Genomic DNA, 16,195 nt, shown 5'->3' on the forward strand with positions numbered 1-16,195 from the left:
ATCCTTGCTTCCTGAAGAAGATCTTCCCTGCCAAGCACCTGGTACTCCACTAATTCTTCCCTAAGTCTATCCAGGCCCAACCGCAGCTGCAGCAGACTTTTCCCTAGCTCTATGACTGCACATGAAAATGAGCAAATTAAGCACAAGTGAGCTGGAGATATAATTGCTTGCTCTATTATTATACTCTGTAACTTCTGAAGTTGATTATTAAACAACTACCACCATCAATTAAAAAAGGGGATGTATCTGAGTTTGGAGAAAATTGATGCCGTGACGCTGGATCCAACACGGTCAGGCTTTGGAGGATGATGTTGTCGAGGGGGGATGCAGTCATCATCTTTGTGGTCACAGATACAAAGAAGTCTCTCACTGCTTTGTGACACATGATCGGATCAATGATTACAGGCATTGTATGATGGATTATCAGTCAGTTAGCTCTTAGGAGGTAAGCTTATTTGGACAACACAATAATCATAATGCTTACTGGATCATCATTGGGACAGAAGAGTAAAGTTCATCCATGTTGTCCTCCAAGAGGCTTTGTGCAGCTACTGCAAGAAAGAGTTCTTTGCCTGGCAACTGTAGGCTGGCATCCATGAACTTGATGTCCTTCAGTGGGACGTCAGCAATAAGGCTGGCAGTGAGAAATCTTCCCATCAATCTTCTCACCAGGCCGGTCATCTCCCTCCTTGGGTAGCCTATGGACCATCACTCCTTCAGCCTAGAAACACAAGACGGATTATCAGTTTTGAAAAATTATGAGAACAGCTTTATTTATTATCACAATTATTAAAGTTTATCTTTTGCTGGGCTGGCTGAGCTGAAACATAACCTTGAACTCTGCCAGTGGCTTCAGAACCTGGAAGAAGAACTTTGTCTTCTTGCTGGTTAAATGCTCTGCCAGCATCTTCACCTAACCAGGCTTCTCCACATCCTCATACTGGCCTGCAGTGCATCCCACTGGTTGAGCACCCGCTTTATGCAAGTCAGCAAGCTGAGCCACCTGGTTGCACAGTATTGGAGTATCTTCAGAGTCTCTGAGTCAGTGAACTGCACAAACTCTTTGAAGATTTCAGCATGTTTGGCACTAAAGTTGAGAAAGGTCAAATAAAAAATACATAAATAAAATACAATCAGGAAAGAAATTGTTAAGTAATGAAAAGCCAGGAAGCTAAAAATGATATCCAATAACAGTCAAATTGTGGAACAGAGGCTCTCTTTTAACTTATGTTCAAGTGTAACATGTAGCATATCAATATGCTTACCTGATGTCAAAGAGCATAAATGCTGCTGCTGATGTGATCAACAGGCTGGCCTAGAGCCCTAATGCCACATCCTGTGGCCAGCTGGACTTCGTCACCTCCTTCTGAGTTTTCAAAGAGAAAACCCTGGCCAATATCACAAATTCCTTTAAATAAAATAATATTTATTTAGAGAGCAATTTTCACTGACGACAGCCACAAATTACTTTATAAGAGAAGCGTGAATACAAAATACATACTTTATCAGACCAAAGGGTTGGTTTTGGCACAGTTTAACCCTCACGTCATACTTTAAAAAACTTACGTTTGTCACCCTGGGGACCGTTTTCTGCCACGCCCGAAAAATACTATAAAAAGATTATATATTCATATTTTTTTCCACTTTAAATTAGCCAGTCTTTTAAAACTACTTCTCCCTGAAATATTCATGTAAAGTTTTAATTATATTTCGGGGGTTTTAACCCTTTTAATCGCAGTTTAATTACATGAGCGCACCGTTTTTTTTAGCCCCCCAAAACAAAACGAAATATTAAAAAAAAAAAAACATTTGAAGTAATATTTGATTGTTATTATAATTAGGCCTTTAGATGTACTAAAGATTGGCACCAACCTTCATTTCGATCGCCTTTTATTTTTTTTGCAGGAGCAGAAAATGGTCTCCAGGCGGCCAATGTTGCTCCTCTAAGCCGAAAGAAGTGTCTTTCCCCGGCATAAGTCGCGACGATCACCGGGGCATGTTGCGTCGGACCCCTTTTTCCAACACACACGTCCGGTACCACGTCACAACAAATATGTCATTTCCTGTTGATTTAAAAAAAATGCACCCTCAAACGGTCCTAGGGGCTGAAAATGGTCCCGCCCGATCAGCGGGCGAAGGCGCTGCTGCACGCCGGAAATGAGGCTTCGTTTCCCGCAGGTCTGTTTAAGCAGCCCGCTGTTTTCCAGCCCGGGGTCAAATGTGGAGCAAGGGCGCCACCCGGTGGACAAATAAAAAAGTTACAACTCTAAGGCCACTACTGCAAACGGAAACGGAAGCATTACCGATCACGATCGATTTGACCGTAATTTTTTTGCCGTGAAAAATAGCGTTTATAATGGGTTTCAATGGGGCACAAAACGGTCCCTAGGGTGTCAAGTGTGAGTATTTTTGCTGCTAAGCCGTGCTTGGTTGGTGGGAGGATCATACTTCAGGTTCAGTATTATAGTTACGTTCTTCCTGGTCAGTTTTTTAAAGTTCTGGTACAGAAAGAGAACTAAGACAGCCACACCATCACCTGTGGCTGACCACACACCATTAATGATTTGACTTCTCAGTGTTGACAAAATATTTCCGGTGGCAACATAACTAGAAGCCAAAAGTTCACTTTTGAAAATTCAAGACTAAAGTTCCACATTATGAAAAGTTACTCCAAAAAGTCTACAAAGGTTTTCTTTTTGTCTACCAAAGTACATTTTTGTAACTTCATGTGTCGAAATAGCAAATAAAGAGATTAAGGAAAGATTTACAGTCAGAATTACCAGAGTTAGCAGAGCTACCGTAGTTCAGCTTATGGACTTTAATAAGGACAGATAAGAATGGTGAGAGTTTACATGCTGTAACTTTAATGATGCTTGAAAATAATCCAGGAACTGCACTGAGCCTGTCCAGTCAGCACAGTCTGTGTAATATGTGAATAATAATACATTTGACTTCTCCTCCCTTTTCCAATTAAAAGTTGCCAGTAGGGTTGTTGGACTTTGGGACCATGGAGCTGTGGTTTAAAAAATTCGTACACAGTGTAATTACTGTATTTGGACAAAATAACCATTAACTGTAGTTTAAAAGTAGGTTCACGTCAGGGCCAGTGGGGTTAGGAGTAAATTGGATTTAGTCACTGTCTGTGGCAAATAAATTCAATTTACCACCAGAAAAAGCCACAAATGGCAGTAATACTTTTTAAAACGCCTAATGACCAAAATCAGGTAACTTAGGTGCACCTGCTTAACTGCTCATTAACACGTTAAGTGGGTCACTTGCCTGCGTGCAAGAAAGCAACAAGTTTTAATGGTGACCATCAGGAAAACCAACACACCCACACTTAAAATAGGGTACACAGATTTATTTTTCCTCCAAGGCAGCAGCAGCAGACTAGCAGCAGAAGACAGTTCTGTCCTGCAATCCAAGGCCATGGTCAAAATTACTGGTCTCGTCAGCCTTGTGTTGTTAGGGAGTGGGTTTCTACACCAGATCCTACAACTAAAACCTCTGCCCCTCTTAGTCTTGGGCAATCGTGGTTCAAGAGTTGGCAGTTTGTCTTGTAATTGGAAAGTTGCCGGTTCGAGCCCCGGCTCGGCCGTTGTGTCCTTGGGCAAGACACTTCACCCGCTGCCTACTGGTGGTCGTCAGAGGGCCCGGTGGCGCCAGTGTCCGGCAGCCTCGCCTCTGTCAGTGCGCCCCAGGATGGCTACGATGTAGCTTGGCATCACCAGTGTGTGAATGGGTGGATGACTGAATGTGTAAAACACTTTGGAGTCCTTAGGGACTAGTAAAGCGCTATACAAATACAGGCCATTTACCATTTTTTGTACAATTTCCTCTCATTGGTTACCTCCTCCTCCTTTTCTGTGTTTCGCCAGTTGTCAAACAACGATGTGGTCCATTACCGCCACCAACTGGCTCGGAGTGTGAACCAGAATTCACTCATACCAAAGAATCAAAAAAATAAAAGTACTATTGCAGTACTCCATAATAGCAACGACTGACCTGAGGCTGTTGCTGTATCTCTAGATTATCCACCACTAACTAAAAGTTTCCGTTGCATACACATTCATGTAGACACACAAGGGGCTGACAAAAATCATCTAATGCGTCTCTTCATGGGGGGATATGTGGAAGAGAAAATAACTGACAACTGCACAACACTGTTTCAGCAAAACATGACTTTATTTGATTCCGTTTCACTTCTGACTCTGACTTGGATGTGGACGCCCTCAGAGAATGAAGGCGGCGCCTCATGGCGATCTGTTCCTGGCGCTTCTCCTTGGCCTCCTGTCTACAAGAACAAATGCGTGTCAGTCAAACAGCTCCCACATGTCCAACTTTGTCTCCTTAACATTTCACCATCAGGTGCTCCTTGAAGGTTTTCAACCCATAATCGGCCGAATGCCATTACAGCTATATCATGCAAGGCAACTCAGAACTACACTGCTGAAAAACACAGTCCGGTACTTTAAATTTCAAGTGACTCACGATTAAATCACAACTTAAAAGTATATTTAAGGTCAGGAAATTAATTACAATATGTTGTTAGACACAATGCACTTGATGTAATACAGCCGCTCCAACACTCGTGGAAATATCACACCTGCCAGAAATGTATTTGTCACATTATCTTCATTGATCTGAACCACTAGAAATAAATGTAGTGTTCAGCTACACGACAAAAGCAGACTAGTGTGATCTTTGATTCTCAGCAGCTGGATAAGAATAAAGGCCTAGATTAACACATACCTTCATCCTCTTGGCCAGCAGCTTGGTGTACTCCGAGGCCTCCTCCTTGATCTTCTGGGTGCACTGTCTCTTGAGAGCCATGCGGCGGCGCTTGCGCTGCAGCGCATGAGGAGTCACCAGTCTCTGGATGTTGGCAGCCTTAGTTCTGGGCTTCTCACCTACCAAAGCGAGAGGATTGAAAGAGTCAATACTGACACAGTTCAAGGTCAAGTGCGGTAATGAGGAAGAAGCTTAATGTTCTCACTTTCTGTACACACAACTCGTGCTGTACTACCTCAAAGGAAGCACATTGCTTACTTTCCAATTCTACAAAAACAGTAACTTTGATCTCTCTGCAGTTGGATCATCATAACTTTTTCAACAGCACAATGACCCCAAACACACCTATGTGTGGCCAAGGAAAGTGATGGTGTGCTGCGTCAGATGGCCTGGCCTCTACAGTCACCTGACCTAAACCCAATCCAGACGATTTTGGAAGAAATGGACGCAGAGTGAAGGCAAAAGGGCCAACAAGTGCTCAGCGTCTCTGCGAACTCCTTCAAGACTGTTGGAAAACCATTTCAGGTGACGACCTCATGAAGCTCATTGAGAGAACGCCAAGAGTGTGCAAAGCAGTGATCAAAGCAAAGGGTGGCTATTTTGAAGACTATACAATAAACATTATTTGAGTTATTTCACACTTTCTTTGTTTACTACATAATACTATATGTGTTCATTCAAAGTTTTGATTCTTTCAGATACAATCTACAATGTAAATCGTCATGAAGAAGAAAACCATTAAATTAGAAGGCGAGTCCAAACACACTCACTCTCTGATATATAAGATATAAGAACACACACACACACACACACACACACACACACACACACACACACACACACACACACACTATGACTATTAGGAAATATTCTTTGGTACTGACACAAGATGAAATATGAGAGAAATATGTAAGATGTACAGGATCACCTGACAAAGCTGTTCTGCACAGTCCTGCAGCAGATTCTCTCTGGACCTGCTGCCTTCTTTTCCTTCGTCCTTCTGGGCTGTCGATGTGGGGTTGGGCTGGGCCGGTGCGAGGGATCCCCCCCCCCCCAGGTGGGATAGTGGGGGTGGTTGGGGGCAGAAATGAAAATCCATGTGAGAGATTATCTAAAGTTTGTTTGGACTGGGGTGGGGTGAGGGATGGGGCTAGCTCTGTGCTTGCCCCCCGGGGGACAAGAGACAGTACAACTGATCAGTTGAGAAGTCAGTTTACCTGATCAGTTGTGCTGTGGGTTGGGGCTGGGCGGGGGTGAGGGATGGGGTTTACTTTGTTGTGTTGCCCCCTGAGGAGGGGGGGATTGCTTACAGGCACAATGCCCTGCGTCAGCTGCTCCTGAAAAAAATACATTAAAAGAAAAAACAAAACAAAAACATAAGTACTTCCAACAAACATTGCTGCCCAGGGTAATGAAACTGACGGTGTAATAACTTCATACCTCATCCCACACATATCCAGATCTTCCACCGCAATGGGCGCCGGTCCACCGCCAACTAAAAAACTATATACACAACTATAAAAAACTATATACAGATGTGGTGTGGGGGAAAAGGGGAGTCAGGCCGGGGAAGCAGGTTTCTGAGTCACTCAGTGTAACGAGAGGAGACAGGGTTCAGATTCAGCTTACTCGCTTGAGACTTGAGAATACATCACTGTAGAAAATTCATGTGAGAGATTATCTAGAGTTTGTAGCAAGAAAAATCTTCATATTGGTGTTGTGGTTTATCCACGATGTGCTTTTGGTCAGGCTTGGCGTCTGCTTCCCCCACAAAGAAAGAAAAACAGAAAAAGAAGATATTACATCTTCAACAGTTATTAACAGAAGAAAATGTGAAGGCTAATTTCAATAAACTACTGAATTCAAATCAGTTTTATTATTATCATATATCTATAATATAGCACCAAATCACAACAACAAAACCAGTTAAACCAAATCCAGTTAATCTAGAACACTGGCAGCCTCGCCTCTGTCAGTGCAGCTACAATGTGACGTGCCATCACCAGTGTGTGAATGGGTGGATGACTGAATGTAGTGTAAAGCGCTTTGGGGTCCAGAGGGACTAAGTAAAGCGCTATACAAATACAGGCCGTCTACCATAAAAACACACTCGTGAATTATCGTTAGCAAGATGCCAAATTTAGCAAGAGACTAGCATACTTCTTTAGCAAGCACGTGGTCTCAACTCACCAAGATAAGCTATGGGCGGGAACACAGCAAGGTGCTCCGTTAACTTAACACATTAAAGTTTTCAAATCAGCTTTTGAACAGTGCAAACACTGGTTTATAACACTTTTTTCTGCATTAAAACTCACCAAAACGATGGATAGTTCAGCTCATTTGCTTTCAAAATGTGAAAGACCTAGCTAATGCGTGATGGTGGTCCTATGCGTGGAAGGTGGGACTAATATTGCTTCTAAACAAATGAAATTATCAACACCAAATGTGATCCTCTCTCTAACTTTAGAGAGAAAATCACATTTCCTCTTTTCAAAATAATTGTTTTTTCAAAATAAAAGAGTGAGAATGCATTTGTACAAAAAAAAAAGCAGAAAGAAAGAAATAAGAAAAGAGAGAGTTAATACCCTACAGCTTATGACAAAATTTGATCCGAAGTGATTGATGGCCCTAATCACGACCTTTTGACCTCCCGCCCCTCCCCCCCGGAAGCGTGTAATGAGCGTGACGAATCGCATCCGGAGAAGGGGGGTGGGAAACCCCCCGCGTGACGAATCGCATCTTGAGAAGGGGGGGTGAACCCCGGAAGCGCGCCATCTGTTGCTAACCGTGTCGAATTGCACCCTGAGAAGGGGGGGGGGGGGGGGGGGGGAACCTCCGGAAGCGCGTCATCTGTTGTTGGGGAAAAAAAAGTTTTTAGAGGGAGGGGGGAAACCTCCGGAAGCGCGTCATCTGTTGTTGGGAAAAAAAGTTTTTAGAGGGAGGGGGAAACCTCCGGAAGCGCGCCATCTGTTGGAGGGGAATAAAAAAGCAGAGAGGTGGAGTCCGTCACAATTTCTAAGGCACAGACACAAGATGGATTTCCTTCTGCAGCCCAGCAGCGTTCCTGTGTCCGATGAGATCTGCTCTCCCAAAGAAGAAGGCTTTGAATATGACATATTCAAATACAGCATATTTACTATGGAAGGCCTCGATCCGGACCTTATGACCCTACCGGAAATACTCCGGAAGTGTCTAGTCATTTTCAGACCTGTTGCGTCATGTTCCCTAAGCACAGCGGTGATGCAGCAGATGATTCTGTGATGTATAGAGAGACAGAGCGGATGTAATTTTACTTTCTTAAGCTGCACCGGCGTTTGTAATGGAAATAAAGAGTGACTTCCTGTAGAGATTTCAATAGTATTTTATTTTCCTATAATACAGACGCTGTAAAAAAAACCTTTAAGATACACCATAGCTTGTGATGAAAAGAAGAACTTTCTATCCGCTTGTAACCTACAGGCTGCCTATGTGTAAAAAACGAATAACTATCCCTTAGTGAATACTACTTTTCCTTTTGAGAGACTGAAAAACAAACCAGCGACAGGCGATCTTGTTTCACTCACACACACACACACACACACACACACACACACACCCACCCCCCGCGGGGCAAGGAGGAGTTTTTTTCTTCAATACTTTAACAATAAGTTTTCTCAATAGATAGAAAATGATGACGCTGAGGAGTCAACATCCGATATTATCGTTGCTTGTAACCCGGTAAATAATTTCGTACATCTCCCCATAAAACAAGTCTTAGTGGAAAAAAGCTCATATTCGAATAAGTTTATTCCCCTCTGTGGGAAAGAGTTTTTTTCTCAGAGTCAACCATGAGGCGAGTTTTGTCAACAGCAAGAACAACTGTTGCCCATAAAGTAAAACAAATATCCGCCTCTAAGTCGTATTTTACCGTTGCAGAATGTGGAAAACAGACAGCCCTCACAGGAGGCACCATAGTTAAAATATTTAAATTTCAACTAAATTTGTAGTAATGATCGGATTTCCTCACTTATCTACACCACACTCCTTGTCCTTGATTTCTTATCGTTTCTTATCGTTCCTCTGTCCCTTAATAGAAACCACATATATAGAAACTATCCTCCCTTTCAGTTGTCTTTTGCACTTCCATATCGCAAAGCAGTTACTGTAGGTTATTTTCTGCTTATGCATTAATGTAATTAATTAACTTATTTATCCTTAAGTAAGGTAATGACTTGAGTTCTAATGCTTTTTGTCTCTTGAGTTAGCTGTCAATGTGGGATTTTTTTCCCCTTTTGTTCAGTTAAAGCTGCCTTTCATTCTTCAACACAGCTTAAACTCTAATAGGTAAGCTTTCTTGTAATTTCTTAGTTCTGCAGGCTTCTTGAAAGACATCCGAGACTCTTCTTTGGATGCTGGCTGCCTTTTGTTTTGTTTTCTGTCAAGATGATCCCACACTGCTTCGATTATCTTGAGGTTCGAACCCTGGAGAGATCAATCCATGACTGATGCGTTGTTTCATCCAGGCATACTTTGACTACATTGGCAGTATGTTTGCGATCATTGTCGTACTGAAAAATGAAGTTGCTGCCAATCAGACACTACGTGGTATTACATGGTCGATCAAAATCTGGTGGAACTTTTCTACATTCATAATTTGATTAATTTGGATAAGAGCTCCAACAACACTGGCTGAAATCCAGCCTCAAAGCACGGTAGAGTATCCACGCTGTGTTAAAGACGGCTATAGACATTCACTGTTGTATCTCTCTTCGGACCTCTTCCATGCATATTTCAAATTTGGATTCATTACTCCATAAGACATATTACAGCTGATTTCTTTTTCCAGTCAATTTCTTGTGTAATTTGGCACACCTCAGTCTTATTTTTCTCTGTTCTCCTTCCTTAAGAATGGCTTATTAACAGCCACCCTTCCAACTCAGATAACTTTTGATGAGGTTTCATGAAATGTTTACAGCACTTGAGTTACTCGCCACGGCCATCCTAAATGCTAAGAACACTAAACTTTAATTCTAAATTACGTAATTAACGTTAACCAGAAAAAACAAGCCAAAGTCGAAATGTTGCTGAGCTGACCTGTGGTATGCTATGTCTTCTAAAGCACGTATAATGTAAACAGAACTGGTCTTTGCACAGAAGCCTGTGGAGCTTCATAATTAACCTCAGTGTGTGAAGAGGACTCTCCATTTAATAATAGCTGTAATAAAATGTTCTGGCCGACGGTGTTAAACGCTGCACTTGGGTCTAGCAGGGAAGATTTCAACTTTTCAATATGAATGAAGGCTGAAAACTGATTAGATTAATGTCTGATGATCTTTTCTGTGCTTCTTCAAGTTTGTAACACCAAACATATTAAAGGATGATGTAAGGCTCACAGGAAGAGTTTAATTAGACACACATTTACTATTTTTCTTTATACTCTTTCTTTCTTGACATGTTTAATATGATTACTATCAGAGGAGAAAATGAACCTTGTGTAGTCTAAAAACTTTTTTATTTAATCAAACTGTAATGTTGTTGAACTCTGACGGACGTGTCTTTTAATCTTGTCAACAAATCCTTAATCATCTAAATCTGCCATTTATCATCTTGTAAAATGTTCCCTCTGCTTCTGTTGCACATCTCCCCGGACACTCTCTGCTTCACCAGCCCTGTGCAGGTGGTCCAACCCCTGCCTGCCTCCTTAAACTGGGGTGTTTAAATCTCTTTACCTCTGTTGTGAACTTCACACAAAGTTTGTGGTAACAAAATCAAACTGACGAGGATCTCGTTTGAAAAACACACACACTCACGAGACAAAATAAAAACAGACTGCTCAAAGCAAAAGCAGAGCCCTCACAGCTGGTAGTACAAACACAGTGACAACATGCGTATTAGATACCCTCAGTGCCAAAAGCATAAATATGAAAAAATGTGATCACCAAGAATATCCTAAAAATGGCATTGAGGTGGGTGTTACAGTAAAGAAAAAAAAAAAGTAGCCAAATTTTCATCGGAAAATGTTGAATTTTAGTAAAAACAATGCTCTGTAGTTTGATACTGTCGTTACAGACAAAGCAGATGTTTAAAGCCTTTGGACGCACATTTGAAATGCACTCATTCTCCTTATCAGCTGGAAACATTAAAGCCGTAAAATGACTTTTTCAAACGGATAAAAACTATTGAACAGCAGCAATGTTGAGCCTGTTCCAAAATTTGAATGTACATGTGTTGAAGGTGCGGGTCTTGTTGAATTATTAAACATACTTTCTTTAATTTTTCGAGCCACAAAAACAACAACTTTTAATTTTCTTCTGCTTGAGTCTCGGCCTCGGGTAGCTCTACTTATCATTGCTCAGTCAGTCGTCTGTTTGTGCTACTTTTTTTCAAGGAGCAGTGGATTATTGGTAAGGGTGACTTTATGTGTTTAGCTACTTAAGTGGAAGTACTGTGGAAAGTTTTACCTTACATACATAGATCTACCAGTACAGCTTCTGAGGTAACTGTTTACAAAATGTTATAATCTATTCAAAGGTTCTTTGCAATTTTACATTGATAAACATTATCCTTAACACATTTGGCCCACATAAAGTACTATGGCCATCACACTGTCATTTAGAATTGTTTAAATAACTCGTGTCTTAAGTCCTTCCATCAAACAGAAAATTTAAAAAAAAAAAAAACATGGTTCACTTTTATATCACAAAATGTTAGAAATATAAGCCGTTCATAACAACCTGAAAGGTTGGGAGTTTAAAATGCAAACCGATGGAAGCAGACGTAGAAGACTATAATGTCTCAGAGCACACGGTGTCTATTAATGTGTAGACATGTATAAATAAGAGCTTAATAAAGATGCTTAATTTCTTAAGAAATAAACAGGTGGAGTGATCTTTATCAAAAGTGGATGTTGCATCTGTGGCTAAACCACTGTACCCAAAAAAACTTTAAAAATCTACTGTGTGTGAGGCTGTGTAAGTAAAGCTTGCCCTTCACACCTGCGTGTAATAAACCATTTGTTGGGGGTTGTGGATTTGGCACCTCAGCATTGTGAAAGTGGGGAAACATGTTTCTGGCTGTGCATAAGATTCCTCCTTACAACTTAGAATCTCAGTTCTAAATGAAATTCAGATGTTTTTTTTAAGTATGGCTAATGTATTAATTGACTTCTAAGGCGCGCACACACACACACACACACACACACACACACACACACACACACACACACACAAGAACAACACAGAGAAGAAGAAGAGGGGGTCGTTTTACTACACATCATAAAAACGCAATCATTCATCTTCCAACTGTATCTTTCTGTTCTGGCTTTAGAGTCATAGGTTGTTTACTGAGCTGTACTTTGGGAGTCATACTGTTGTGATACTGAGGAGAAAAGGGTAAGGTTTGATAGACTAAACCCTTACACACATAACTTGAAAAACCTAAAGAGTGTGTGAGACTGCTAGCTGTGTTGTTCAGCATTAAACTCATCTACAAATGTGTTAGTAAAGAGCGACTTGTACTTCTGTCCCATTAAGCAACGGTTTAACAAATTTCACTGCAAACTATAAAAGGAATCTGGATTTATATAGAACATAGTAGTGATGGATTAAGTGCAGGAAACACTAGTATAAGGTGTCTATTGAACAAATCTCCTTCAGCGTTCAAAATGACCAAAGTGAGGCCTACAGGCGTTTCTCTCGGTTGGTTGTGTTCAGGGAAAAAGCAGCTAAATACACTGAGATTGCTCCCCATTGTTAGCGAGTTAACTCTGGATATCTGTAGGTTTTGTCAAACTTGGAGTGAACAAAAGCAGAAAAACAGTAAAAGATGCAGACAGTGAAAGTCTGGTTTATTTCATGAACACAATGAAACATTTTACAGTCCACAGAGCAAAGTAGCATACATGATAAATAGATACACATAACATGAGAAGTAAAACTCGTCGTCTTACCACATGTTATATTCTGTAAACTTAAAATAACCACAGAAATTAGAGTTTAGTGTTTTAAAGTCATTATTAAAAACATGAGTCAACATTACTGAAGTGACGCTTTAACGATGCGTCTTATCACCGTGTTTATGATGATAAAACATGTTCTCTCGTTAGTAGATGTCAGCGCTGTCACTTGTCATGAAAATGTCCAGAGCCAGGGTTCCTCTTTAATCACCATTGATCATTAATAGGGTCACAAAAGATTTGTCACATTATCCCCATAAACAAAATTGCTTTTATAGAAATCATTGTGATACAAATATTTAGATTCTTGATTCACAATGTGCACGAACTCAAAATCTTTAGAGGTTCATATTTATAAAGTATCGCAAATAATACATTTATACCGTTGTATGAGCTACACTTCTTGTAAAAAACTGATTGAAAAAAGCTCCTGTTGTGACCTTCCTTCTGTGAGGACACACACACACACACAGAGAGAGAGAGAGAGAGGGGGAAGATCATTAGGATTGGAGGCGTTTTTGGATTTTCACTTATTGTTGGCTTTACAGTCACATAAAATTCATTCCAATTTTTTTGCCTTTGCTTCAATTAAGGTGTTTCTTTAAAAGTATGGATACAAAGTATGGATACAATCTGTTTTCAGCTGTAGAGGTACGCTTCACGTACTTATCAACATGCAGTTTAGAGGCTTGCATTAGAGTGCTTTGGTACTTGGGCCTCTTTTATTTAGCACGGTTATACCATTGTGTATTTAGCTATATAAATATGCTCAAGAGTCTATTGTATGTTTGTCATGCAATTAAAAATTCAAAAATATAATTTTTAAATCAGTAACTTTGCAAATTTAGAGGAAATGTTTTTGGATAACAAATATGTCACATTTTCAACAGGGTTTGAATAATCAGCGTTAACACAGAGACATTTATGCGCTGGGTATAACAGACATCCTTACCTTGGAGCAGAGAAACACGGTGTATTGTTGCTTTTCTCTATTGTATAAGCAGCGCCCGACTGTCAGAAACGCTCTGTGTGGGTAGCAAAGTCGGATCCAACGCACATCCAGGAATCCGTGTGAAAGAAAGGTCTCGCTGCAGCTAGGCTCTCAGGATAGTGATTTAAAAATTATATTTTTGAATTTTTAATTGCATGACAAACATACAATAGACTCTTGAGCATATTTATATAGCTAAATACACAATGGTATAACCGTGCTAAATAAAAGAGGCCCAAGTACCAAAGCACTCTAATGCAAGCCTCTAAACTGCATGTTGATAAGTACGTGAAGCGTACCTCTACAGCTGAAAACAGATTGTATCCATACTTTGTATCCATACTTTTAAAGAAACACCTTAATTGAAGCAAAGGCAAAAAAATTGGAATGAATTTTATGTGACTGTAAAGCCAACAATAAGTGAAAATCCAAAAACGCCTCCAATCCTAATGATCTTCCCCCTCTCTCTCTCTCTCTCTGTGTGTGTGTGTGTGTCCTCACAGAAGGAAGGTCACGACAGGAGCTTTTTTCAATCAGTTTTTTACAAGAAGTGTAGCTCATACAACGGTATAAATGTATTATTTGCGATACTTTATAAATATGAACCTCTAAAGATTTTGAGTTCGTGCACATTGTGAATCAAGAATCTAAATATTTGTATCACAATGATTTCTATAAAAGCAATTTTGTTTATGGGGATAATGTGACAAATCTTTTGTGACCCTATTAATGATCAATGGTGATTAAAGAGGAACCCTGGCTCTGGACATTTTCATGACAAGTGACAGCGCTGACATCTACTAACGAGAGAACATGTTTTATCATCATAAACACGGTGATAAGACGCATCGTTAAAGCGTCACTTCAGTAATGTTGACTCATGTTTTTAATAATGACTTTAAAACACTAAACTCTAATTTCTGTGGTTATTTTAAGTTTACAGAATATAACATGTGGTAAGACGACGAGTTTTACTTCTCATGTTATGTGTATCTATTTATCATGTATGCTACTTTGCTCTGTGGACTGTAAAATGTTTCATTGTGTTCATGAAATAAACCAGACTTTCACTGTCTGCATCTTTTACTGTTTTTCTGCTTTTGTTCACTCCAAGTTTGACAAAACCTACAGATATCCAGAGTTAACTCGCTAACAATGGGGAGCAATCTCAGTGTATTTAGCTGCTTTTTCCCTGAACACAACCAACCGAGAGAAACGCCTGTAGGCCTCACTTTGGTCATTTTGAACGCTGAAGGAGATTTGTTCAATAGACACCTTATACTAGTGTTTCCTGCACTTAATCCATCACTACTATGTTCTATATAAATCCAGATTCCTTTTATAGTTTGCAGTGAAATTTGTTAAACCGTTGCTTAATGGGACAGAAGTACAAGTCGCTCTTTACTAACACATTTGTAGATGAGTTTAATGCTGAACAACACAGCTAGCAGTCTCACACACTCTTTAGGTTTTTCAAGTTATGTGTGTAAGGGTTTAGTCTATCAAACCTTACCCTTTTCTCCTCAGTATCACAACAGTATGACTCCCAAAGTACAGCTCAGTAAACAACCTATGACTCTAAAGCCAGAACAGAAAGATACAGTTGGAAGATGAATGATTGCGTTTTTATGATGTGTAGTAAAACGACCCCCTCTTCTTCTTCTCTGTGTTGTTCTTGTGTGTGTGTGTGTGTGTGTGTGTGTGTGTGTGTGTGTGTGTGTGTGTGTGTGCGCGCCTTAGAAGTCAATTAATACATTAGCCATACTTAAAAAAAACATCTGAATTTCATTTAGAACTGAGATTCTAAGTTGTAAGGAGGAATCTTATGCACAGCCAGAAACATGTTTCCCCACTTTCACAATGCTGAGGTGCCAAATCCACAACCCCCAACAAATGGTTTATTACACGCAGGTGTGAAGGGCAAGCTTTACTTACACAGCCTCACACACAGTAGATTTTTAAAGTTTTTTTGGGTACAGTGGTTTAGCCACAGATGCAACATCCACTTTTGATAAAGATCACTCCACCTGTTTATTTCTTAAGAAATTAAGCATCTTTATTAAGCTCTTATTTATACATGTCTACACATTAATAGACACCGTGTGCTCTGAGACATTATAGTCTTCTACGTCTGCTTCCATCGGTTTGCATTTTAAACTCCCAACCTTTCAGGTTGTTATGAACGGCTTATATTTCTAACATTTTGTGATATAAAAGTGAACCATGTTTTTTTTTTTTTTAAATTTTCTGTTTGATGGAAGGACTTAAGACACGAGTTATTTAAACAATTCTAAATGACAGTGTGATGGCCATAGTACTTTATGTGGGCCAAATGTGTTAAGGATAATGTTTATCAATGTAAAATTGCAAAGAACCTTTGAATAGATTATAACATTTTGTAAACAGTTACCTCAGAAGCTGTACTGGTAGATCTATGTATGTAAGGTAAAACTTTCCACAGTACTTCCACTTAAGTAGCT

At 40.1% G+C, this 16,195-nt stretch overlaps 1 protein-coding gene and 1 long non-coding RNA gene across 3 annotated transcripts in view; one reads left to right on the forward strand and one right to left on the reverse strand.

The window, feature by feature from the left end:
- LOC146667512 (uncharacterized) overlaps positions 1–16,195 on the forward strand; it is a 66,126-nt gene that overhangs the window by 37,732 nt on the left and 12,199 nt on the right. The window lies entirely within an intron of this gene.
- LOC146667514 (uncharacterized) overlaps positions 3,887–16,195 on the reverse strand; it is a 28,211-nt gene continuing 15,902 nt past the window's right edge. Inside the window, exons 2-5 of one of the 2 annotated variants that reach the window (XR_014912076.1) lie at positions 6,232–6,286; positions 5,720–6,128; positions 4,753–4,910; positions 3,887–4,294 (exon numbers count right to left, since the gene is read on the reverse strand). This is a non-coding gene — a long non-coding RNA (uncharacterized LOC146667514). Of the gene's footprint in view, positions 4,295–4,752; positions 4,911–5,719; positions 6,129–6,231; positions 6,550–16,195 lie in introns of both variants that reach the window. The other variant, XR_014912075.1, reaches the window with a different exon arrangement.

The sequence above is a fragment of the Rhamphochromis longiceps genome, linkage group LG6 (assembly GCF_057381845.1).
Source record: "Rhamphochromis longiceps isolate RC_006_pf linkage group LG6, R_longiceps_female_GT1.1, whole genome shotgun sequence".
Classification (NCBI taxonomy): domain Eukaryota; kingdom Metazoa; phylum Chordata; class Actinopteri; order Cichliformes; family Cichlidae; genus Rhamphochromis; species Rhamphochromis longiceps.